Genomic DNA, 27,714 nt, shown 5'->3' with positions numbered 1-27,714 from the left:
TTTTACTATCATACAATTTTTGGCTGACATTTTTACTCTTATTTTTCTTAGAGTTCTTCATTGGTTATACATTGCCACCTAATCACATTATCCTGTCTGTAATACTGATTTTTAATTCTTGGGCGAATATTATCTTACTATAAGAAATGAATATTTCTTATATCTAATAATTAATCATTATGTTAGAAACAAGGTTTTCCCCCTTTTCTACTTCCTAATTCAGAAAGCAACCATTGTGGGAAATATGCCTTAGAGAGTTATCCAGGCCAAGATTTAATCAGATAGTAAAAGAAATTCTAAGTTTAGGCTAATGGATATATTTCTGCTCATTGTATTTGGTCAGATAGGTCCAGGGAAAATGTTAATTCTCCCTATGATCAAGACAGGTGACATGGAAATTGATCTCTTTGACCAAGATTTGAGCGACTTAAGTCATGTACCCCAAGATAGCCCACCTTCCATTTGATTAACCAATTAGAGATGATTAGGCACACCTCAGGAATATCTCCTCTTCAAAAGACATGTGAACTGTGACTACTAGGAGTCTTTGGTCTAAGAGAGACTGCCAAATGACCTTCCTTTTTGTTAGTAACCTGCTGACCTTATTAATAAAATGATGAAATTATCCAGAGACTATGTCTCTTGAACTTTTTAATTATCACATTACTGCCAAACAGAAATACCACCAAAATTTTGGTATTAAAAAGACCTTTCATTAAAGAAGTTTAAAATTTTCTGAAGGTAATCCTGACTGCTCTCTTCCACATGTTAAACTCTGGGCTCAATTTATTCATCTCTCTGTTCCAGATAAACAAATTGATGGAAAAGTTTTTTAGGTTGTTCACATAAATGTATGTTAAAATGCTAGAAATTAACATTCTTCATCCATTTAGTCTTTCCTGGGTAGACAGCCATGTTAGATTCCTTTGAATCATTATAGAGGAATCATTCATTTTCCAGAGATAACTGCACCATCTATAGACAAGAGAATCTGGAAGATCTCACCACCCAAAGGAAACCCTCCTCAAATTGGACTCTGCGCTTGACCTTGTTTACAGTAGTGAATACCTTTAGCAAGCAAATATTTCCCTATTTTAAACTCCCCTAAGGTTTCTGATAAGAAGTTTCCTGAACAGGGATTTTTCTTTTGGTTTACCTTTCAAGTAGTCTTCAATGATTTCTTAAAACAGGCTTATACTGCAGTTATCTGTGCCCGTGAAAAGAAATACTTTCCTAGAAGTTCATCACCAAAATGAAATCATGTATCTTTTGTTTATTTATAATTGCAATGCAAAAAAAATATGATAGGGGAGAATGACCAAAAAAGGTTGAAAACACATAGTTTAAGAGAATAAAGCAGAAGAGGCTTATGGACCATTCAAAACTATATCTATCCAATATTTTTTTAAGAAAAAAAGTCAAAACCATACGCAAAAAAAAAAATGAATGATAACAGCATGGAATCAACTAGTTGCTTACAGAGTCATTTCTGAATTAGCTCCATGTGTACAGTTAGAATAATGGCACATAAAGATTACTTTTCAGGTATTGGTTGGGTTACATGGTTACTGAGGTCTCTTCTAACTATGATATTCTTTGTTTCTATGCTTCCCTTACATGGGAAATTATGATCTTTGTTTTCCAGAAAATAAGTTCATTTTACTACCATTCCTAAGAGATCCTTAAAAATGAATTCAAAGATATTTTCAGGAGCACCTGATCATTATAGCAATATTCATAAAATTTTAGATAACTTCTAATAGAAAAAATGGGCTCAGAGTTGAAATCAAGTTTTTCCTCTTTGTTTCTAAGTTTGGAGCTCATGACTGCTTACAAGTTCTTCCAAGCCCAGACATGGCGGCATAATCCTGTGACTCCCCTGATACTGGGGAGGCTGAGGTCAGTGGATCACTAAAGCTTAGTAATTCTGAGCTCCCAAATGGGTGTCTACACTAAACCAACCAATATGGTGTTTCTCCAAGAGTAGTTCTTCAAGCTGGTTGAGGGGATAACCTGCTCAGGTTGGAAATGGAGTAGATCAAAACTTCCAATGCCTATCAGCAATGAAATTAGACTTGTGAATGACCATTGAACTTCTAGGTAAGATAGAGAAACCAGTGAGAGACAGAGAGAAAGAGAGAACAAAATGTGTTTCCAAAGATAAGATGGCACTACATCTAGATCAATTTTTTTAAACTATTGCTTTTATGAAATAAAAATGAATCCTTAGCTTTTATTTTCTTCTTGGTTTGAAATAAGATCTCTCTCTAACACTGTATCTCCAAGATGAATAAAATGTTAAATGTTTCATTCATCTCGCTTCATTCTAGAAATTGGAACCCCTCTCTAGGTCACAGTAGGGAATGGTGGGGGATTTTTGCTGGGTTTTGGCATTCGTTGATCAGTTTGTTATGGTCCAGTTGCAGATGGATCATTTCCAACACTCCTCAAGAGCTTCTGGCTTCCTTTCAGGTACTTCCAAGATCTGTTAAAGCACCCAAAATACCATCTGTTCCACAGGAAGTATTTTGAATACCAAACATGTGCTTTTTCTTGCATATATATTCATAAGCATGCATAGAGCATAGGTTGAGTGTACTAGAACACCCTGATGGAGCATTCCCATTGGCCCTTTTCCTAAGGGGAAAAGTAAGGTCCAATAGGAATGCTCCTTCTCTAGGGTATTTCAGGACATTATGACTATCAAACTCTATACATACTTATGTGCATATTAATACAGAAACAATGGGAGTTGGAGAGAGGATAGCTGTGGAGATCCAGAAAGATTAGGATCTGCTCCAAAGTCACCCAAATGTTTTCTATTAATTGATCTTACATGCTACAAGTTGATATAGACACAAGTAATTGTTAGTTGAGAAAAAATCTTTTATCCTCAACTGTAATTTGATTTTGTAATCATGGAATTGTGACCCCAGAAATTAAATTTAAATATCTCATTCCTTATCATGGGCTTAATGCCTGCTCTGTGCATAACACTGTGCTAAGTACAATGATATCAAGTTCTGCTCAACAAATAATGAGCATCACCAGGACCTGGCAAAACTTAGGTTTTTCGACATTTTCTTTTGACTAATATTATTATTACTATTAGTAAAAGTAGTCATAATAATAATTCCAATCTTGTGGTACAGTAGAAGGAATGCTAGATTTGAAGTAAGAGAATGTGGGTTAGAAGCCCACCACTGCCACTTATTAGCTGTATAACCTTGGGTAAGTCACTTAATCTCTATGCTTTAGTTTCTTGGTCTGTCAAATGATGGAATTAGACTAGATGACTCTGAGGTCCCTTCCAGCTTTAAATCTAAGACTTCTGTTTGTAAGGTAGCATATTAGGTGCGATGATGCAAATATAAAGTATTCATCACCCCTTCCAGGGATTTATAACCTAAAATCATAAGAACTTATTATTTGATTATATAATTATAATTATTATTCAGTACAGTAGACCATGCTTCTTATCATTTCTATCATCTAAAATTTATTGAAAACTCATACTCTCCTAAAATCTGCAGAATTTCATTTGGATTTAACACTGATATTTTTGTGAAATTACCTATGGTCCAATCAATTCATAATAACAGTTACTGGCACATAATAAGCACTTTATAAATATTGATTGATTGAATGCATGAATGAATGATAAATTGAAATTGAATTGAATGATTTTAAAAAAAAGAAAGATAGCAGAGATAAATCTATTTTGGAGGTGTTTTAATATGACATCCTTTGAACTTGTAATCATATGAAGTTGGGAGACAATTTGGTGCCACGAAAAAAATCACTGAATTTAGGATCAGAGGACATCAGTTTGGATCCTGCTTCTAACATACTGTGATATCAGCCAAGTCATTTAACACCCTGGATCCTCAGTTTCTTCATCTGTCAATTGATGGGGTTAGACAAGATGACCTTGTAGTCTGCTCTAGATCTGAATATACAATCTTTTTATTCTATAAAGAATTAAATCTCCCTAATGAATATAGATGCAAAAATTTTAAATAAGATTCTAGCAAAACGAATACAGCATCTTATCACGAGATTAATACATTATGATCAGGTAGGATTCATACCAGGACTACAGGGCTGGTTCAATATTAGGAAAACTATTAGCATTATCGATCACATCAACAACAAAGCTAACAAAAACCACATGATTATCTCAATAGATGCAGAAAAAGCTTTTGACAAAATACAACATCCATTCCTACTAAAAACATTGGAGAATGTAGGAATAAAGGGAACTTTCCATAAAATAATAAGCAGTATCTATCTAAAACCTTCAGCAAGCATTATATGCAATGGGGATAAGCTAGATGCATTCCCAATAAGATCAGGGGTGAAACAAGGTTGTCCATTATCACCACTATTATTTAATATGGTACTAGAAATGTTAGCTGTAGCAATTAGACAAGATAAAGATATCCAAGGAATTAAAATAGCCAAAGAAGAAACTAAGTTATCACTCTTTGCAGATGATATGATGATTTACCTAGAGAATCCAAGAGATTCAAGTAAAAAATTACTAGAATTAATAAACAACTTTGGCAAAGTTGCAGGGTACAAAATAAACCCACACAAATCTTCTGCATTCCTATATATTAGCAACAAAGTCCAACAGCAAGAGATAGAAAGAGAAATCCCATTTAAAGTTAGGGTAGACAGTATAAAATACTTAGGAGTCTACCTGCCAAAACAAACCCAGGGATTATATGAACACAATTACAAGACACTTTTTGCACAAATAAAGTCAGATTTAAGTAAGTGGAAAAACATTAGTTGCTCATGGATAGGCCGTGATAATATAATAAAAATGACAATTCTACCCAAATTAATATACTTATTTAGTGCCATACCAATTAAACTATCAGACAATTACTTTCTAGAGCTGGACAAAATAATATCAAAATTCATTTGGAAAAACAAAAGGTCCAGAATATCAAAGGGACTAATGAAAAGAAATGCTTGGGAAGGTGGCCTAGCGCTACCAGACCTCAAACTGTACTATAAAGCAGCAATTATCAAAACCACTTGGTATTGGCTAAGAAACAGAGAGGTAGACAAGTGGAATAGACTTGGCACTCAAGATGCAGTAGGCAAGGAATATAGCAACCTTCTGTTTGATAAACCCAAGGACCCCAGCTTCTGGGATAAGAACTCATTGTTTGACAAAAATTGCTGGGAAAACTGGATAACAGTGTGGTGGAAATTAGGCATAGACCCATACCTGACACCGTACGCAAGAATAAAGTCCAAATGGGTACATGGTTTAGGTATAAAGATTGATACCATGAATAAACTGGAGAAGCAAGGAATAGTGTATTTATCAGATCTATGGAGAAGGGAAGAATTCTTTACTAAAGGAGAGATAGAATGCATTATGAAATGCAAAATGGATAACTTTGATTACATTAAACTGAGAAGTTTTTGCACAACCAAACCCAATGCAACCAAAATCCGGAGGGATGTAGTAAATTGGGAAAGAATTTTTACAGCTAAGCTCGGGGATAAAGGCCTCATTTCTAGAATTTATAGAGAACTGATCCAAATGTATAATCATACAAGTCATTCCCCAATTGATAAATGGTCAAAGGATATGAACAGGCAATTTTCAGAGGAAGAAATTAAAGATATCTATAATCATATGAAAAAATGCTCTAAATCACTATTGGTTAGAGAGATGCAAATCAAAACAACTCTGAGGTACCACATCACACCTATAAGATTGGCAAACATGACAGAACAAGAAAATGATAAATGCTGGAGAGGATGTGGGAAAGTTGGAACACTAATTCATTGTTGGTGGAGCTGCGAGCGCATCCAACCATTCTGGAGAGCAATTTGGAACTATGCCCAAAGGGCTACAAAAATGTGCATACCCTTTGACCCAGCAATATCACTACTACGACTATATCCCCAAGAGATCATAAAAATGGGAAAGGGTCCCACATGTACAAAAATATTTATAGCAGCACTCTATGTAGTTGCCAAAAACTGGAAGTCAAGGGGATGTCCATCAATTGGGGAATGGCTGAATAAATTATGGTATATGAATGTAATGGAGTACTATTGTGCCATAAGAAATGATGAACAAGAAGACTTCAGAGAGGCCTGGAAGGACTTATATGACCTGATGCTGAGTGAAAGGAGCAGAACCAGGAGAACTTTATGCACAGCAACAACCACAGTGTGTGAGAGTTTTTTCTGGTAGACTTAGATTTTTGTAATAACACAAGAACTTCTTACCAAAAAAAAAAAAAAAATCCCTATGGAGGATCTCAAGGCAAAATGCCTGCCACACTCAGAGAGAGAAATATGGAAGTCACTCACATATTGTAGCAGATCATGTTCGTGTATGTGTATGTGTTTGTGTATCATGTTCTGATTTGTTATACGATTTCTTTCATTTATCTTAGTCTGACTACATAGCATGACTATAGTGAAAATATACTCAATAGGAAAGTATATGTAGAATCTATACAGAATTGTATGCAGTCGTGGGGAGGGAGGGGGGTAGTGGGGAGTAGGTGGGGAGGGATAAAATCGCAATTGTATGGCAGTGATTGTTAAACATTACAAAATAAAAATATTAAAAAAAAAAAAGAATTAAATCAAGATAACTATGTAGCAATCCAACTAATTGCTCATTGATCTATCAAAAAAAAATCATTTTCTGCCATGTACACATAACATCTTTTGTAAGTCTACAATTTCAGGGAAGGAAAGGAGAAATTTAAAGGAATTAAAATTTACTGTTGGTGTTCGTTATTTTAACAGTGACCTGATGTTGCTTGTTAAACACAGGAAAATGCTTTTAGGCTTCCATTTGCTGTCATTCAAATATCTGCCATAAACATCCCACCAAATGGGCCAGTTCCATGGGCACCCAGCCACATGACCAAATTATGAATGTTTGTAACAAATATAAAGGAGTCCAATGAATTGGCTTGAGGAAATATTCTGTCACAAACCAATTTCCCTTTAGCTGAGAGCTTTAAAATTTCTGTGTTGGGGTCCATCTAAATGAGTGAGCCTGAGCAGACAGAGTGATTAAAGCATCCCCTCTTCCTGGATTATTTAATTAGTAAAGCCAAGGGGATCAGTTTTACTGCTGAGCGCAAGCAGTTCTCTGGGCTATGGAAAATTTCTCACCAAATCACTGCCCTTTTGCCTACGGTCTACAGTTATATTTCCAACTTCTCATTCTGTTTTGTTATTGTCAGGACCTTTCTGTAAACGAAAACTGTTTTCTTAATGTCTCTTTTGAGCATTTCATCACATTAATCTGCTTTCCCTCCCATTTTAGCTTTGGCCTTATTGATATTTATTCCTTATGTTCATTCTTTGGAAAGATGGTTTCTGGAGAGTTCTTATTTTCCTATGAGATTCATCACAATTTAGAAACCAGGCACAGTACCCTATTTGATTAAGGAGTCGGAGTTTAGCAGGGTTCTTTTTCCCTCTGGAAATCACACCTCTCATTGTCTCTATGACTCCCTTTGCTGAATCCCAAGGGGAAAAACATTAGCCAACCCAACTTGCTTCTGCTCACTTCCTTGTGCAAGAACTTCCATCTCCTAGCTCCCTACTTTGCATTTATCTAAGGTGCAAGCCCAGTGCATACAGCATTCAGTATTTAGAATTGTGGTTGTTCAGTATTTAGAATTGTGGCTGTTCAGAATTTAGAATTGTTGTTGTTCAGTTATGTCCAACTATTCGTGACCCCATTTGAAGTTTTCTTGGCAAAGTAACTGGAGTAGTTTGTTATTTCTTTCTCCAGCTTATTTTATAGATGAGAAAACTGAGGAAAGCAAAGGTAAGTGATTTGCCCAGAGCTAGTAAGTGTCTAAGACTAGGACTTGAAAACTCAGGTCTTCCTGATTCCTGGTCCAGTGCTCTATCCAAAGTGCCACCACCTAGTTCCCCTCATCATTTAGAATACCAGGAGTTAATTACTAATAAAAAGTAAAAAAGAAAAATTCTGTTCGATAATGATCTGCCATAGAAGTACATTCAAAGTCAATTAGAAATTTTAAATCGCTGACTGAAGCAATAAACCACCCCTCTCCCTTCATGATCACCACAATATTTTGATTGAATGAGTGCAAACGTGAACTCCTTCTTCAAGCATTTTACTGTCCTAAAAAAAAAATTGCAAAGGTATAACTTTGATGCAAACCAATATTTGTAGTATGAGGATTGGAAGTGCAAAAGTATGAGCCCAAAGAGGACCAAGGCATTGCAAGGACAAATTGGGGAGGTGTGTGGGTATGTGTGGAGGTGTATGTGTGTGTGTGTGTGTGGGTGTGGGTGGGTGGGTGTGTGGGTGTGTGGGTGTGTGTGTGTATGTTTGTTTTACTTTTATACTCAAGCTAAAGGTATTTATCATTTCAATAAAACAGGACTCCCCAATGCTGCTTGTGCTCTACCAGTAGTTCCATTGCTTTCCTTGGGATTTGACTCAGGTTAAAATTTGCTTGGGTTGAAATTTGGCAGCAAAAATAATTTGGCATCTAATATCAAATCATGGCCATGAAGGAAATAGTTGTGTGTTTCTGTGTGTGTTTTAACATGCTTTTTAAAAAATGCATTTGACATTTCTTAGAGATACCCTTTAAATTGTTCTACCTTTAAGTTTGTTTTGATAATTATGTATAAGTTATGTTCCAGCTAAAATTAAAATTGAATTTTTAACATGTGTTGTAAGAAAATACTGGTTTCTCAGCTACCTCTCCTCTATCCCCTAATTCATATTGTTATAAAGTAGAGATTGTGCCTCTTAGTATCAGAAGATCCTCATGTTCAAGTTTGTCATGGGTTATCAGTGAGTATAGATTTCAAATACTTTCTACAATTTGTAGAAGAAGTATCAGTATAATGAATACAAAACTGAACTCGAAATCAGGAAGACCTGTGTTCAAATCTTTTTTTTTGGTCCTTCCAAGTCATGAGACCACACTCAAGTAACCACCTCTCTGAGACTTCTGCGAAATAGGGGTGATAATAATGCCTTTATTACTGGAGTAGAGTCATATAAAGAGTCACATAAAAATATATAAATATCAATTGTTGTTATGAGCATCCCACCAAGAAGTAATAAATATTGTTTGGCTACAGGCACTTGTAAAATAGTGTGATTTCCATGGGTGCGTTACTGATGAAATCACAGATGCTTCAGGATATCAAAGGAATAGGTGGCTATAGCCTATGCTAGAAAACAGCGTCAACATATCTACTTTCCATCTTCACGTGAAAGGATTGTTTCTCTTAAAACAAAACATTAGTACAAGATGTGCATTAAATTCCAGAGGAGGAACATGGTGTATTGTGAGAAACATTGGTCCAAGTATCAAGAAACTTGGATTCTCATACCAGATCTGCCACAAACTTTCTGGATGAACTTCAGTGAGTCATTTAACCTCCCTTGGTCTCAGTTTCCTCATACGTAAAATTTAGGAGATGGGATTGCATGACCTCAAAGAGTCCTTCCAGTTCTAACACTATGATTCTACTAAACTAAAACCTAACAGTCTAGTCCAACTATTGCACCATATGCTGTACTTACATCAGACTTTATTAGCTCAAAAGGCAGGGTCTGTGCAATGTCAGGAGTAGGAAAATATCCCAAAGGTTTCAAGTCTGGGATAAGACTGTACTAACATCCAGATGGCTCTTTCCTTTGATGCTATCAACCCTTCAGTACCATCCAAAACAAACCAAAATCTAATCCCTCACATCTTGCTCTGTCACCCAGCCCTGGCCTGATCCTTAAAAGTCAGGAGTTAAGCCACAAAAACTGTGTAGGAAGTTTAGGCAATAGCCAATGAATTTCAGAAGTCCCAGAAGCATGGAATTACAGAGGGTCCTCACAGGTCACCTAGCCCTTACCTGAATCATGAACCCTCCTGTATAATTCTTGTCAAGTAGACATCTAGCTTAAGCTTCAGTGACATGAAGCTCACTACATTAAAAAGCAACCTTTTAAAGATAGCTTTAATTCATAGGAAGCTTTTTTTTTCTTAGGTTGATCTGAACTATGCCTTTCTTCCACACTTATGTGTCCTTCTAGACCCAAAGAGGGCAACTGGAGTCCTATACCTGCTATTCACTACCTGCGTGACCTTGGGCAAGTCACAACTTCTCTTGGCATCAATTTGCTCATCTTGTAAAATGAAAGAGATGAACTACATGCCTCTAGCAATTCCCTTCTAATTCTGAATCTATTTTCCTAATCCCTAATTATAACAAATATTTGAAAATAGTTGTCACTCCCACCCCACTTTAGTCTTATATTCTCTATGATAAATATCCTAGTTCTTCTCTCCTCAAATGGCCTGAATATGAATAATCTGTTATATAATGGGAATAAATAACATCTCCTCCCACAAAAAATAAAAACAACAACAACAAACAAACCAGTTTTCTGGGAGTTCATTTTTAGTGAATATAAAGCTACTCAGGAACACAAAATTTAGTTAGAAATTAGATTTTAAATCATAAATTTATCTTATGGTTATAGGGTTTGTTTTAAGTTTGCTGACTGAGGAAAAAATAAGGACTAGAGAGCTGAAACACTTTCCACAGCACAGGAGATCAACTCCATTTTGGCACATGAGGCATTGGACCAAGGCTCAGGAAATGAAGTCTATTCCTTCCCTTCCCACTAACTTATTGTTTAACTCTGGAATTCTGAATAATTCAGCTTTTCCACCTGCAAATTGAAAAACATTCTTTGCTTTGGTTTGCCTGACAAGGTATCCTGGGAGGAAAAATTGGCTCCTCGTTTTATGGAAATAAAAGTATATGAGGCTCAGAGACCAGTTCCCTGAACAAAAGAAGGTGATTCAACTTCCTGGGAATCCTCCACTGGGAAAGTTTCAAAAATAGAGCAAATGCATTGTCTGCTACAGCTTTCAATGTATAGATGTAGACTGTATAGATATGGTGAAAATGCTCAAATGAGACATACTGTATAGATAGAGTCCATTATTCCAATTCCCCAGAAAAGCTTTCTAGTCTCTAATCCCCTCCTAACAGCACCATATTGCTATCTAGCAATGTTGGAATGTTTGGCTTCCAAAGGATTCTCAGATAATAACATAGCTCACATCTATATCTTAAAGATTTGTAAAGCACTTTACAAGTATTATCTTATGTGATCCTCATGACACAGACAGGTAGGTGCTATTATTATCCCCATTCTACGGTTGAATAAACTAAGGTAAATAGAAGGTAAGTGACATGGTCATAGTCATATATCTAGTAAGTATCTAAAGCTTCATTTGAACTCAGATCTTCCTAACTCCAGGTCCAGTGTTCTCTCAACTGTAGCCCTTAGCTGCCTCTAAAATGACAGCTAAGTTATTTGTGCCTGGCACACTCAGAGACTGTAACCTTTTGTTTTTTCTTTTTGTTTTTCCAGATCTGGAAACTGTTGCTCTCACTCACACCTTTGGGAGATCTAATTTTTTTTATCCAAGTGTTTTATATGTGTGGAAATCCTTTGAATTTGCATTGAACTTTAAAGCGATCAAAATATTTTCCTGGCCTTTGTCTCATTTGAGCATTTCCACCACCCTGTGATGAAGGCACAAGAAGTATTATTTATCTGCATTTGGCATGTGAGAAAACTGAGACTCTGGGTTGTTTCTTCTTCCATATGCTTTCATTTATATAAATATTCACTTTACTGATGTGGATAATAACCCTTCAACATATCTCGTAAAGAGGATATTCTTCAAGGGTTGCCATTTCTTTAAAAAACAAAAAGTATTTCCTCTTGGCCAACCTTTTGACAATAAGCTTCAAGTCACACAGCTATGGAATGATGGAACCTGTACTAGCACTATTCTACTTTGACTTTTGAAGAAAGACCTCCCAGAAATTACAGCTGGTACAGAATAAATCTATTTTATTATAGAGGCTCAAGAAATGGTACATGATGGTGTACTGCACTTGGCACAAATACACAAGTACTACACCATCTGCTTCTTAGCTAAATAATATTTATTTACTCTTGAAAGCTCTTAAAGAAGGCTGCTGAGTAGGCCAAAATACAAGATCTGAGGGAATTAAGCTATGGAGTCATTTATCTCTCTTAGGATTCTTGACCACTGACTGCCAGGATCCCACTAACCAGAAGTGTGCTGAGAAATGTTTAACAACTGGCCCTTCAGGGGAACAAAACGTATACATGACATACTTTTAAGTTTAATCTACACTATCAACATTTTCTCCATCACTTTAAGTCGACAACCAACAAAACAATAAATCAAGCCCTGATTTGTAGTGTCTGGCGACTTCTGAGGTATGGTATTCACATTGAAAATTTAACAATCAGCCCTTTGAGCCAGTTTAAACTGGCCCTCGCATGACGCTTTCTATATTTCTAATACAGATACACCCAAGAGAACTGCGGATGGCTCAGGAGCTTTTGACAAGAAAGTAGCTGTTGCTGAGCTTGAGCCACAGAGTCCTTACCACCTGGCAAGTAGAATATGGAACTTTCCAGTGATTAAATATCAGCACCACATGGTGAATGAATATTAACCTGGAATTCTCTTACACCAGGACCTTGCACACAGCACTGATAGGCAGAGAGGAAATACAAATGCTCATTAATTAATCTTCATGTCATTGGAAATCACCCGAACACTATGACCAGAAACTGTTTAACTGATCCTTTAAAGCCTCCATGTTTACTTCAGGTAAAGACAGCAAACATGTATTTAGTCCCTACTAGACCAGATGCTATGTGTCATAGGGGACAAAGATGAAATAAGATAAAGCTTCTGACTTTTTATATAGGGAAAAACTAGGGCCACAACGAAGTAGAACATAAATTAGAATGGGATTACAGTATAGATGAGGTTCAAAGAAGGTATTAGGAGAGATCCTTAGAGACTAAGACCAGCTGGAAGATAGCAGAAGGCTTCAAGGCTTCAAAGCTAAGAAGAGGTTTGAAAAGAAGGAAATTTCAACAGACAAGAGTTGAGGGTGTAGGAACAGCCTAAGACTGGAGGATGGCATGAACAAAGAGTTAAAAGCATGACACAGTCACAAAACTTGAAAGTTGGAAGTTATCTCAGTGGGCCATTGATTCCAACATACAAAGCAATCCCCACTATAACGTAGCTGAGAACTGGCCATCCAGACTCTGAAGAATTCTGAGGACTGGGAGCCTACCTTCTGGTGAGACAATTTATTCCACTGTGAACAGCTCAAGTTACAGGAAGCCTGGGGTGTTTTTATCCTAATATCAGGCCTAAATTGGCATCTTTTCAACTTTCCCTATTGCTCCTATCCTTCTCTCTTAAGCCCAATGGAATAAACTCAATCTCTCTTCCTTGTGACAGCCCTACAAACAGTGAATACAGATAGTTATCGTGTCTTGCTTGAGTTTTTTCTTCTCCAGAATAAACAGGCCCAACTGTACTTTAAATGACATGGGCTCAAGGTTCTTCACCTTTCTTGCACCTAAAAATTTCTTTTTAAAACTGTGATGGGGGGGTGGGGAGGCAGAGCCAAGATGGCAGAATAAAAACATAGACTTGCTATAGCTCTCCCCCTAAACCCAGCCAAATACCTGTAAAAAAAAAAAAATGACTCAAGACAAATTCTGGAGCTGAAGAATCCACAGAATGGAAGAGTGAAGCAAATCTCCAGACCAAGAGTGTCTGGAAATTCTATAGGAAGTGTCTATCACACAGGAGTGGGAGCATAGCACAGCCCAGTATGGAAGTACAGTCCAGTGTGGGAGCAGAGTGCAGTCCAGTGTAGGCCACGCTGGCACAGACAAAACCAGAGCAAGCCTTGGGGGAAGAAGGGGACTGAATCTCTAGCACCTGAGTTGGTTTCCAGACTTCACAACCCCAAAATGCCAAGGACAATTTGGAAGGTCAGGGGAAAAAACCTGTCAGACCTGTGTGAGAAACTAGAGTGGTCCAGACCCAGCTACAGGGCAGCAGAGGGGGCAGGGGAGCCTGCAGCAGCTGCAGCAACAGGGACAGTGGCAGCTGAAACTGCTGTTTCTGAAGCTCTTGGCCCACAGATTGTGGTGGGATTGAGTGACTGATAGTACACCCCCCCCCCCCATCCCCACTGGAAGCAGAGAACTACCTTGACAAAGAGCTCAAAAGTTAAGTAAATGGCTGGGGAAATGAATAAAAATGAGAAAAAGAATCAGACTGTAGAATCTTACTTTGGTGACAAGGAAGACCAAAATATGCAAACAGAACACAACAAAATCAAAGCTCCTACATCCAAAGCCTCCAAAAAAAATATGAATTGGTCTCAGGCCATGGAAGAACTCAAAAAGGATTCTGAAAATCAAATAGGAGAAATAGAGGAAAAATTCAGAAGAGAAATGAGAGTGATGCAAGAAAATCATGAAAAATGACTCAACTGCTTGCTAAAGGGGACTCAAAAAAAATGCTGAAGAAAATAACACTGTAAAAAATAGACTAACCCAAATGACAAAAAAGATCTAAAAAGCCAACGGGAGAAGAATGCTTTAAAAGCAGAATTGACCAGATTGAAAAGGAGGTCCAAAATCTCACTGAAGAAAATAATTCTTTAAAGATTAGAATGGAGCAGATGGAAGCTAATGACTATGAAAAATCAAGAAATTATAAAACAAAACCAAAGGAAAGAAGAAATAGAAGACAATATGAAATATCTCCATGGAAAAACAACTCACCTGGAAAATAGATACAGGAGAGACGATTTAAAAATTATTGGACTGCCTGAAAGCCATGATCAAAAAAAGAGCCTAGACATCATCTTTCATGAAATTATCAAGGAAAACTCCCTGATAGTCTAGAACCAGAGGGCAAAATAAATATTGTATAATTATTGAATATATGAATGACTTGTGCTTATGTCTCCAGCTAGAGAGAAGAAATTCGAATGACAGATAGTTTGGGAAGTGAGGGGAAGAGTGTTGAGATCTTGGCCTTGCAGTAAGAAAGGTAACAACATCTTGCATGGCTCCTAGAGCTACCTATACCTTTGCACTTTAAAAAAGGAATTTAAGAAAATGCCCAGGACAGGGTCAACCACAAGTGTTTATGAGAAAGATTGTATCAGTTAAATACAATCATTAACAGAATAAAAGAACATGTTTAGAAACAGGTATCCATCATATCTAGCTGAAGTAAGGCAGGGGAAAGGGATGAGGACTGACTACCAGCCACTTTCTCCAAATTTCCCATGACAAATTTGAAACATTCTTTTAAAAAGTCTTTTACCTTGCTTCTTGAGAGCTGCTAGCTTTTCTTTCTCCACGGAGACAAGAGGTTGAGGAGGAGGAACCAGCAATGATGTCACATATGCTGCTGCTCCACATGACTAGGAGAGGTACTGCCACCTCTCCCCTCTTGGTAGGTTCTCTTCTGTTCTCTTCTTTCTCATGGGATCTACCACCATCCTAAACTATGTGATATTACATTGCCTTCAGAAAGAAAAAAAAAAGAGAAGTCTATGCAGGTCCAGACCACTCTTTGCACCTTTGAAAATGATACTTCAGCATACTTCAATAACTAAAATCACTTGTTTCCCCTTCCACTGTCCTTCATCCAAATGTTCTCAACAAGAACCTTTATTTAAGGTTAGTACTCAGGTCATCCAAGTCTCCTTCCCATCCTGAAGCCTCATCAGACTCAATTCTTCATTCTGAAACCTTGCCCCTGCCCAGGAATTCCCACATTTAAAGTACCTTCTCCCCCTTGTGCCTCTCCCTCTGACTGGATAACTTTTCTTAGAACCTCTATTTAAGGAGGGCACAAAGACCAGCCAAGACTCATTCTTCTACTATAGATTTCTCAAGGATACCTTTGTGCACCCACTTTCCTTTCATTTGTTTATGTTGTTTTCCTTTATTAGAATATATGCTTCTTAATGGCAGATACGATCTTTCTTCCTACTTGTATATGTATTACCAGCACTTAGCACATAATAAGTGCTTAATAAATGTTAGCTGATTAAAATTTGCCTCCTTGCATTAGAAACTTTAATTTCTCTTGCATGTTGCCCTAAACTTTGGACATAGTTATAGATATTCGAGGCAGTATTCTTTGATTGGCATTACTCTGTTTTCATCTCTGTTTACCCTTACTTCTACAGATTGCAGAATAAATCTGGCAATGACTGTTCATAAAAGAAAGTACCCTCTATTCATCCTTGCCAAGAAAGCCTAATGAGTTTGTTAAAGACATTGGTGGTTCTAGCTGTGTTCATGCTTTATATTAGGCTGAAAATAGATATTATTAATCAGTATTATAAAGTAGCAAAGCTAGGAAGACTAAGGCATTAGAGAAGTGGTACAGCTCCTGTTGGATTTGAATAACATGGATTATCATTTATACAGGGTGTCCCAAAAGTCTCGTTGCATTTTTAATTTTTAATAATTTCAAGTTTAAGCTATAAACTTACAAAAAATTGAAAGGTGAATAAATATTTTTTTAAAAATTAAGTATTGATGTTTTTTATTAAAATTCAACATTACAATCTTGTGATACCTATTATTCTCATCGATTTTTAAACTTTATAAAAACTTTTGTTAGATGCTACTTAGTGTCTTGATTACATTTGTAATCTTAGACTTAAAATCATCCTAAGAATGAGATTGGGAGTCATACATGATTTCATGTGAGTCTGCAAGAAAAAGTCTAATGGAGATAGACCAGATGACAGAAGTGGCAAGGATGAATATCTTCCCTATTGATTCACAGGTCTGAAACCGAAATATCTAGAAACTACAGTACATACAATGCATAATAAAAACATACCCTACCTATTTAGAATTAAAATTAAAAACTTATTATTCAAAGTCTACAAAAACAAGTAAATGTAAAAGAAATTTAAATAATTAAATTTCAAATAATGTTTTGTAAATTTGTAATATTTATGCTTTTGAAGTGATTAAAGCTTAAAACTATACTAAGATTTTGGGGACATGCTGCGTAGGATCAAAATCTACCTCATTACAACTCTAACTGTTGGCACTAGTTTGGGGCTCCAGGTTTAAACAGAACAATTGTCAATCTTTCCACACAGCAACCTTTCCATCATTTGAAAATAACTTTTATGTCTCCCAAACCCTATCCACCCAAGGAAAAAAAGTCTACTTTTTCTCCAAGCTATACAAAAATCTTAGTTCCTTCAACTAGTCTTTATCTGGTATAATTTAATATTTCTCTCATGAATCTTTTCATTCTCTTCTGGATTCACTTTAGTTTGTACATGTTAAAAAATAATCCCTATACCAGATGAAATAGTCCAAATGGCATACAGCCAGTATAAGGATATAATCCTCCATGCTTTGCACTCTCACTTTTCCTACAAAACCTAAGGTTGCCTTAGCTTTGGGAAGCTCTCTCATAGTACTATTGATTCATATTAAGGTTATAGTCTACTAAGACCTGTAAGTCTTTTTCATATGAGCTATCTGTCTTCTATCTTGTCTTCTCTATCTTATCATTGTACAGGTGATTTTTAAGTCAAATATTACCACTAAATTTAATCTTGTTAGGCTCTGCTCATCATCCTAGTCTTTTTTGGACCATAAGTCTGCCATTCAGTATGTTATTGTTTCATATTCCAAGCCCCCTAATATTCATGTTACCTGAAAATTGTTTAAGTATAAACATTTTCATTACTCAGTTTATAAAAATGTTGAATATACTGTTTCATGGACACAACTTTATAACCCTGAGACCTCCGTCCAGAACAAAAAAGATTCATTAACCAATACATTTTGGATCAATTATGAATTAATCTAAATATCTAGTTCACATCTCTCTACATTGTCCAAAATCATATCATGATGCTTTGTGGGATTTATAGAAATCCTGGTGCACTGTATAAAAAAGTATTCCCCTTCATCTGATCTCCCAGCCATATAACCTGGTTAAAGTAGGGAGGGACATCAGCTTGGCATGACTTGCCCTTAGTGAATCAGTAGTAGTTGTTAATGATCATTTTTTTTACTTAATAAATGTTCATAAATCATCCCTCTATCATTTTATTCTAAAATTTTATCAAGAATCAGGGACAAGCTCATCAATATATAGTATGACATATCCATAAATTTCTCCATTTGGAAAAAGAGGAGAACATTTTTCCATTTGCATTTCCATGGCACATCTCTTATTATCCAAAAATCATTTATTCTTTTAAAGATCAACAATCATGGTTCAGCAATTGCATCCAGGTTTTTCCAAGTTCATTAGGACAAAGCTCCAAACAAATTGAATGTGGCAAAGAACTTCCTTACCCTCTCTTTATTTATACTAGGTTTTTCTTCTGTTTAATATTTTTTTCTTTTTATTCTAGTCTAAAAGAAATCAGAAACAAAATAAGAATGGAGTATTTCTCCCTAACCAAATCTCTGCTACTATATTCCTATCCAGCAATCATCAGTACAATTCCTTTTAAATCTTCCCTTGCTAATAGTACTTTGAATAGAGCAGTTTGGTGTCCTTAGATTTCATTGGAACCTCTAGCTTATTCTGAAGTTTAACTTTCCAGACATCAACTCTTTGAAAAAATTTTGTAAAACATCAGTTTTCATTACTTCACTTTTCAAAACTTTCTTCACTTACAGAGCTCTCTAGTTCTGCAACTCACCACAGAAAAAAGTGTTATTCACTTACCAGATAAGTTGCAAAAATGTCTTTATCTCATATACCTAAAGTATTAAGGCTAAATTTTATCAGAGGTCATTTAGTCCAATCTCTTCATTTTACAGACAGGTTCGTAAAGTCTTGCTTGTCTAAGATCACACAGATGTTACACAATCAGAAGTGGAATTTGAATCTAAGCCCTCTGACTCCAGATAGAGTCGTCCTAGGATTGTAAGTGTTCTTAAAAATCCATTATCTACTTTCTCTTTCTGTCTGCTTGGTCTGTGACATACATTCATGCATATATCACACCAATGATTTCTCAAAGAATCTAAATTGCAAATGACCCAGAGGGTGGTAGAAAGATGAATAGTAGATGAGTAGACTGAAACATATCATTAGTGATGACTTGCATTTGAAAAGAGGGGTAAAAATGATATATATATGACTGAAAAAGTAGGCTGCTCTATAATGTATGAAGGATGAGAGACAATACATAGGCAGCCTGAGTGATAATGAAGACCTCTAATGTATTAGGTGAATTCTATAAAGAATTTATAGATACGCATACAAAAATCTTGTGGAATGAGAAAGAGTAGATCTGTGCCATGAAAGGAGTACCCACAAAATATGATTATAAATTTATCTAAGGAAGGGCATGCAAGGAGGGTTCATGAGAGTTAGTTGATAAATTTTCAGAGTGAAGCATTTATACCTGGAAAATCAGAAACTGTTACAAGGGCTTGATTTATTATTTTGTTGCTTGACTTAAAGTGGTAGAGAAAATGTTAATGCAGATTAAAATTAAAAGCATATCCTGAGTCACCTTTTTTTCCAGAGTCCCAGTTGTCAAATATTTACCAGCAGATCCCTGTTTCTACCTTTTGAATTAAGCATTTTATAATGAGTATTGTATGACTTTTTTCCCAAAATTCCTATTTGATTATAAGTTTACTTATCAAAAAAGGAAAAAAGGCACCTTCAAAATTATCCAAATGGTGATAATCTCTACACCAGAGATGGGAAACCCATGACTTCAAGGGCACACGTGACCTTCTAGGTCCTCAAGTGTGGCCTGAGGAACCTGCTATGCTCAGATAAATTTCCATGAAGAATTATACTAATCTAATATTAAATTGTTGCATTGCTTCAGTCATGTCTGACTCTTAGTGACCTTATTTGGAATTTGCTTGGCAAAGAAAATTGACGTGATTTGCCCTTTTACAAATGAAAAAACTGAGGTAGACAGGATTAAGTGTCTTGCCCAGTCACACAACTAGTAAATGCCTGAGGTCAGATGTGAAATGTAGAAAGATGAGTCTTCCTGAGAGGATTGGGAGGATGGAGGAGTAGGTCAGAAAATTTGAAACTCTCAAGATTTTCCTCCATAAAAGATATAAAACAGCAATAAGAAAAGGGGCAGAACAAGGGTCTTCCTGGGACAACTGAAGATCTGAAGAAAAATCCTGGGAATAGGTTTCATTCCTGTGAAGAGTAAAGACGTCCAGGTTAGGGAACACTTAAACAAGCTGCAAGCCCTAGTGTTAGCTGGGTTGAGAGGCTGCCTCAGCCCCAGTCACAGGAACTTTTACCTTGGGACAGTGAGGGAGTTGGACATCTGAGCCAGGGAAGATTAATGGAAACTCTGCTGGAAAGAACATCAGACCCAGATGTGCTATGGAGACAAGGCCAGGGGTGAGAAGGAACCAGCGCATACCCAGTGAGTGAAGAAGCAGTGGGACAGGAATGCTACACTAGCTGAGGGCACTTACAGGAAACTAGAGGTCTTCATTTGGGTTCAAGGTCAGAGAGGAGAATTGAAGGAGGATCTGAAGCCAGAGGCATCATCCCCCATACTCTAGGACTAGAAATGATTATAAAAATTAAGCTATTACCAAAAAAAAAAGTGCACAAGCAAAGGAGAAAGAATCCAACCATAGAGTGTTACTATGGAAATTGAGAAGACCAGAGTTCATATTCAGAGGAAATAGTGAAGCAAAGAAATCCTCTCCTACCCCAAAGAGTGATGTCAAATGGTCACCTGCCCAAAAAGAATTCATAGAAGAATTTTTAAAAGACTTTAAAAATCAAATGAGAGAGATGGAAGAAAAACTTTAAAAAAAAATAATGCAAGAAAAACAGGAAGATTATGAAAAAGACATCTACCAAGGAAAGGAGATCCAGAATCTCAAGGAAGAAAGGGATTCCTTGAAAATCAGAACTGGGCAAGGGAAAGCCAGTGAAGTTAGAAGAAATTGTAGGAGATGGCTTATAGTGTAGTTTCCTCAGTTGAAGACTAGAAGGACTTTCCTCTTTTTTTTAAGTTTCTACATCTCATCTTAAGTCTCAGTAGCCCTCAGGTAAGTTTCCATTTCCCAAAATTCACATCAGCCTGGGTGGTGCTATTGGAAAGTAGCTGTGGTGATGAGATTGTTTGTCCCAAGTACTCAGCAAATGAGGAAACAGATAAGAAGGGGGGGGGGGGGGTTAGGAGACTTGCTTAGGGCTATGAAAATCTGCTTCTTGTGGCCAGGGGGAGTACACTTCCCCCACTATTGCTGCTTGAGCACCAGAGACTGTACCCTTTTCTCAGAAAAAGAATAAAAAGCCCTTGCTGTACTCGAACCCTGACTCTGGCATTATTTGGGTGGTCTTCTGTCCCACACAAGATCAAGAAATAATATAATAATTCCAAATACAAAGAATGAAAAAATGGAAGAGAATACAAAATACCTTATAAGAAAAACAACTGATCTGGAGAACAGATCAAGAAGGCAAAACATCAGAATAATGAAACTAACCAGAAAGCTATGACCAAGAAAAGAATCTTGGTACAATAATACAAGAAATAATTAAAGAAAATTGTCCTGAAGCATTAGAACAAGAGAGGAAAGTAGAAATAGAAAAAAAAAAAATCCCACCAACCATCACCTGAAAGAGATCCTACGAGGAAAATCCACAGGAATATTGTAGTCAAATCCGAAAACCTCCAGCTCAGGGATAAAATATTTCAAGCCACAGAAAAAAACAATTTACATATAGCAGTGCCACAATGAGAATCATGTGAAGACCTAGCAGTAGCAGTACTAAATGAAGGCAGGTCCTAGAATACTAAATATCAAAGAGCAAAAGAGCTGGGACTCTGGCCAAAAATCTCATACTTAGCAAAGCTAAGCATAATCCTGAATAAAAAAAAAAATGGACATTTGATGAATTGTCAGACATTCAGGACTTTGTTTAAAAGAAAAAAAAAACTTGAACTTAATAGAAGATTTGACATATAAGAGCCAAAAGAAATATAAGCTACATATCAAAGACTAATTACAAGGGACTCAATAGGCATAGACTGTTTGGTATATAAAATGTAAAACATATGTAACATTGTTAATAGTAACTGGGTAGTTCATAAAAAAGATTGGGGTAGACCTGAGCATAATATTACTTCAAAAAGTAAAACCATTCAGGAACAGCTAAGTAGAGTAATTATTTTACACAAATGAAGTGTGAGAGGAAGAACTAACATAGAGGAATGAGATGGGAGAAGGGCTGTCATCTCTGAAAACCTACTTTCATCAGGAATGGCTTCAAGAGAGAACAATACATATAGGTCTAGAAGAGCACAAAAGTCTTCTAAATTTAGAAAGATAAAAAACACTAAGGGGATAGAATGGGGGAAGAGAATACGGGAGAAATTTTTAGAGAGGAGGGTAAGGGAATAGGTTAAAGGGGGCTATAGAAGGGTGTTTAAATTAATGGGAATGTGAGGATACAAAAGGGATTGTTGGGGGGTAGGTAAAGTAATGAAAAGTCAAGGTAGTGGACAGAAGTAAAGTAGAGGAGTCAGGAGGGATAAGGAACAAGAGATATGCACAAACAAAAAATCAAACATTAAGAGTAGAATCTCTTAGGGAAAGTGTATGTTTATACATATATACACATATGTGTGTGCATATCAATATCTATATATAAACATATCCACACTTCATTGTAGCCTCTGGGAGGAGAAAGGGGGAAAAATAACAAAGTAAAAAGTATACAGCTGAGAACAAAAGAAAATCTACAAGGAAGCAAAGAGAAGATGGACAGCTTTCACCATAATGCATAGTACTTAATATATGAGTTTTCTTGAAACAGAAATTTATTGCCATATATTTCTTTGAATTCTTTCACATTCTGCTGTGAACATGATGTTTTTTTCTTTTCTTATTTTATATTTGTTTTACTATTTAAATTGGTTAAGTTTCTTTTTCTTTTCTTAATATGTATTTAAGTTTTAGTACTCAAATCTAAATTTTTTTTTTAATGACGAGTCTTCCTGACTCTGGGCCCAGCATTCTATCTACTGGTTGGTTGGTTGGTTGTTGTCCTTAATCTTCGAAGAGGACCAAAATGACATCACCATGATAAAGTGAAATTTCAGTGGGTCTGACTGTGACTAATCAAGTATAATTATACTGATATATATCAGTATAATTATACTAATAATACAAGCTCCAAAGTTGGGCACAGATAATCCGTGTAAATATTTGGGGTGGATATCCCAAATTTGTGCATCTTGCATTTACTTTTTGCTGTCTCAATTCTGCTTTGCTCATAGAGCACAGTACCCTTTCTGATGTGGGCATGCCATGCTGAGTGGTCCTGTGCCAATGTCTCCCATGTTGCACAGTCAAATCCAAAGTTCTTGAGAGAGACCTTTAGAGTGTCCTTGTATCCCTTCTTCTGGCCACCATGTGATTGCCTGCCCCATGTGAATTCTCCATAAAATAGTCTTTTTGGGAAGCATACATTCTGCATTCGAACAATGTGGCCAGCCCATTAGAGCTGCGCTCTCTGAAGCACAGTTTGAATTCTTGGCAGTTCAGCTCCAGCAAGGACTTCAGTGTCTGGTACCTTATCCTGCCAGGTGATCCTCAGAATCTTCCTAAGACAGTTCAAATGGAAGATGTTCAGTTTCTTGGCATGGCACAAGCATATAACAATGAGGTCAGCTCAATAGCTCTGTAGACTTTCAGTTTGGTAGTCAGTCTAATGCCCCTTCTCTCTCAAATTTTCTTTGGGGTCTCCCAAATACTGAACTAGCTCTGGCAATGTGTGCATCAACCTCATTGTCAATGTGTACATCCCTGGAAAGTACACTACCAAGGGAAGTGAACTTATCCACAGCATTCAAAACTTCTCCATTTGGTGTAACCAATGGTTCCACATATGGATGGTGTGGTGGTGGATGATGGAACACCTGTGTTTTCTTGGTGTTAATTATTAGGCCAAAATTAGCAGAAGCAGCAGAGAACTGATCCATACTTTGCTGCATCTCAGCTTCGGAAGCTGCACTGAGTGCACAATCATCTGCAAACAGATAATCATGCACCACCACTCCCTCCACTTTGGTCTTGGCTTGTAGCCTTTTCAAATTGAAGAACTTCCTATCAGTACGATAGCTGACCTTAATGTTGTGTTCATCCTCATTGAAAGCATTTGTCCAGCAGTGAGGTAAATTTCAGCTTTAAAAAGTCTTGCGATAGTTTCTCCATTTCCTCATCCCAGAAAAATCACTGTTCTTACTCCTTGAGGGAACTGAATTTGGAAATAGGAATTCTTCCTGTGACATCAGAGAGAAGAGGAACTTATATGAGGTCATTCTTTTTGAGTAGTTAAAGAGTCTCATAGTTCAAAGAGGTCTTCTAAGCCATCTCATTTCTGGACAAGAATTCCTTCTCCAACATTTCCAACTAGTTAGCATCTAGGGTCAGCTGTCTGGATTTTGATACTCAAGGCAGACCACCTACCTTCTGCATATCTACTCCAGCAATCCACAAAGTCTTCTGTGAGCTGAGAAACAAAAAGTCAGTGACTTCTTTTACCTGTGACCTGCATAAATAAATAAACAAACAAATAAAAGAAAGAAAATGCAGGCGTTAGAAAACAAGGTCCTGGGAACAAAACTAGGCTCTACATTTCCCAGTCTAACCAGGGGTTCATGTAGACTGTACCCTGCAAAAGCACTTTTTCCTTTGCAAAATCCCTGGAATGGAGAGCTTGGAAGTACTAGAATGTTGACGTTTCAGCTCTAAATCTCAAAAATCCAAAGAGGCCTAATCCCAGGATGTGGAAGTCAGTGCAAGAACCCAGGGAACTGAGGATGTTAAGACCCGGCCTGGTTAGTAAAGCCACCCCAAAACTTAGCATAGATGGCTTATCGAGCATAGCCCTACCACAAACCTCAGTTCAGAAACTAAACCTGAAGAGGTAAATACATTAAAGATGAAAACATTAACCAATATCACATCTAGAGATCCTTCAAAAGAAGAAAGCCATTCCATAACAATTCTAAACATAGATTCAAAGGAGAAAATGGATTTTCCACAAGGACTACATGAATTACTAGAAGAAATGAAGGAAGAGATTAAAAATGAAATAAAAGACCTGGAAGAAAAAATTGGAAGTAGAACAGATAACTTAGAAGAGAAAATGGTAGACATTATACAAGAAGTGGAATCCTTGAAAACAAGAATAGATCAAACAGAAATCAATGACTCCATAAGACAGCAAGAAATATTAGAACAAAACGAAAAGATTAAAAAACTTGAAGAAGAAAATGTAATATATCTGCTAACAAAAACAACTGACTAGTAAAACTAGTCAAGAAGAGATAATATAAAAATTATCAAAACATTGATAAAGTAAATAAGTAAATAAAGTAAAGTAATGTAAAATAAAGTAAATAAGTAAATATAGTAAAAAGTTTGGACACCATATTTCAAGAAGTCATAAAAGAGAATTTTTTTCTCTTTTTTTTACCCAGATTTATTAGAACCAGGAAGCAAAATAAATACAGAAAGAATCCATACGTCACCTCCTCTAATAAATCCCCAAATAAAACCTCCCAGGAATGCCATAATCAAAATTCAGAACTCTCATGTCAAAGAGAAAATATTAGAAGAATCCAGAATAAAGCAGTTCAAATACCAAGGAATTACAGTGAGGATCACACAAGATGTGTGTGATACATGAGAAGAAATCTTGGAATTCAATATTCAGAAAGGCAAAAGAGATGGGCTTACAACCAAGAATAAGCTACCCTGAAAAACTTGGCATAATCCAATATGGGAAAAAATTGACATTTAACACAATAGAAGATTTTGAAGAATTTTTGATGGAAAGACCTGAGCTGAATAGGAAGTTTGGAATACAAACACATGAGTTCAGAGAAATCTAGAAAGGAAAAGAGAGGTGATGTCATGGAATCCTGGGTAGCATGACCTGATGCAAAGGGAAATAAAGCAGAATCAGAAGAATTTTAAACAGCACAACAATGCAAAGAGAAACAACTTTTGAAACTCTGAACAATCAAGTCTCCAGAAAAACTTGAAAATACTCTATGGATATTACCCTCCTTCAGACAAGGAATGGACACAAGATGGAAAAAGAAGCATACGTTTTTAGACATGGCCACTTTGAAGACTTAACTGTTTCAACTCTCCACTCTATTTTACCCCACCCCTCTTTTTGTGTTCTTAATTGGGAGGAAGAAAGGGAGGTTAATGAAAGGTGGGGGGAGTTATAATAATGTGATAACAGAAAAATTTAGTCTTACAGATCCATTGTAATAGTTTGTGTAAATTCACACAAGGGAAATTCAACAACTGACATGACAGACAGACCTGTTTTGAAATGAAAATACAGAATTATATATTTAAAGCAAGTGGTATGAGGTAGAATTCATAGTTTAATATACAGTTCTATAATTTTTGCATGTTTTTATGTATGGAAATTTCTTCATGGTGTTGAAACTTATTAATAAACAAAAAGTTATAATTCAGCTTGTAATAAATAAAAACAGTTATAATCCAAAAAAAAAGCATTTGTCAACATGGTTGAAAACATCATGCTAAAAAGCATGGGAGCAAGCACACAGCCCTGTTTCACTCCACTGGTGACTGAGAAGGCACGAGAGCATTGTCCATTATCCAGAATCCGGGAACATATGCCATCATAAAATTGACATACAATATTGATGAACCTCTCCTGGCAATCAAATTTTGATGAAATTTCCATAAACCCTCATGACTAACAGTGTCAAAGGCCTTGGTCAGATCTACAAACATTGTGTACAGACCTCTGTTCTACTCCTGGCATTTCTCCTGGAGTTATCAAGCAGCAAACACTATATCCTTGTTCCTTGACCCTTTCTGAAGCCACACTGGCTCTCAGGTATATGACCATCTTCCAGGGGAAAGATCAGCCTATTAAGGAGGGTTCTAACGAGAATTTTGCCAGCAATGACTAAGAGAGAGATCCCCCTGTGATTGTCACAGGACAATCTATTCCCTTTACTCTTATAGAGATGGACAATGGAGGCATCCTTGAACTCCTGGGGGATAACCTCCTCTTGCCATATAACCTGGAAAATTTCAGTCAGCTTTTGTATGAGCAATGGTCCCCCTACCCTGTAAATCTCAGCTGGAATAGAATCAGCACCAGGTGCCTTGCCACATAAAAGGAGCCTAATGGCCTTCAAAACCTCTTCATCAGTTGGAAGTTCAGCTAAGGAGGGATTTACTTCAACCTGAGGTAAACAGTATGGCCTCAGCAATGATTGATGATGGTCTGTTGAGAACACTCTGGAAGTGCTCAGTCCATCTCTCTAGGATCATGTCCTTGTCACTAATCAATGTGGCTCCATCAGCACTGAGTAGTTGTGATGCACCACAGGTTTTTGGTCCATAAATAGCTTCCAGCAAATAATAAAAGTGTTGTTTTAATGCCACTGGTTAACAGATAACACACAGGAGGTACTGGAGTTTTTGGTCTCCAGCCTCTAACAGGTTCACTATTTGATCTGGTCAGACAGACAGGACAGGAAAACAGATATGGAGGGGTTAAATTTTACTTTATTCTAGCCTAATCTTCTCACAAGGGAGTTGCTGATAATAGGAGCACTAACTCCTACAGCATTCCCTAATCATCCTTTTTGCAGGGGCTGGCAAGAAGGTAGTGGCAACTACCCCTAAATTGGTTCAATCGAGACAGGCACAGCTTGTCCTGTAGTTACTGTCCTGTAATTACAATT

General features: G+C 36.7%; 1 long non-coding RNA gene across 2 annotated transcripts in view; it reads right to left on the bottom strand.

The window, feature by feature from the left end:
• LOC140501362 (uncharacterized) overlaps nt 1-24,692 on the bottom strand; it is a 38,669-nt gene extending 13,977 nt beyond the window's left edge. Inside the window, exons 1-2 of one of the 2 annotated variants that reach the window (XR_011966156.1) lie at nt 24,431-24,692; nt 15,267-15,469 (exon numbers count right to left, since the gene is read on the bottom strand). This is a non-coding gene — a long non-coding RNA (uncharacterized lncRNA). The remainder of the gene's footprint in view (nt 1-15,266; nt 15,470-24,430) is intronic. The other variant, XR_011966155.1, reaches the window with a different exon arrangement.
• Between the last annotated feature and the right edge of the window lie 3,022 nt (nt 24,693-27,714).

Source organism: Notamacropus eugenii, chromosome 4, assembly GCF_028372415.1.
Source record: "Notamacropus eugenii isolate mMacEug1 chromosome 4, mMacEug1.pri_v2, whole genome shotgun sequence".
Classification (NCBI taxonomy): domain Eukaryota; kingdom Metazoa; phylum Chordata; class Mammalia; order Diprotodontia; family Macropodidae; genus Notamacropus; species Notamacropus eugenii.
Note: the sequence above shows the minus strand (reverse complement) of the source record. Positions and strands in the feature narration are given on the sequence as shown.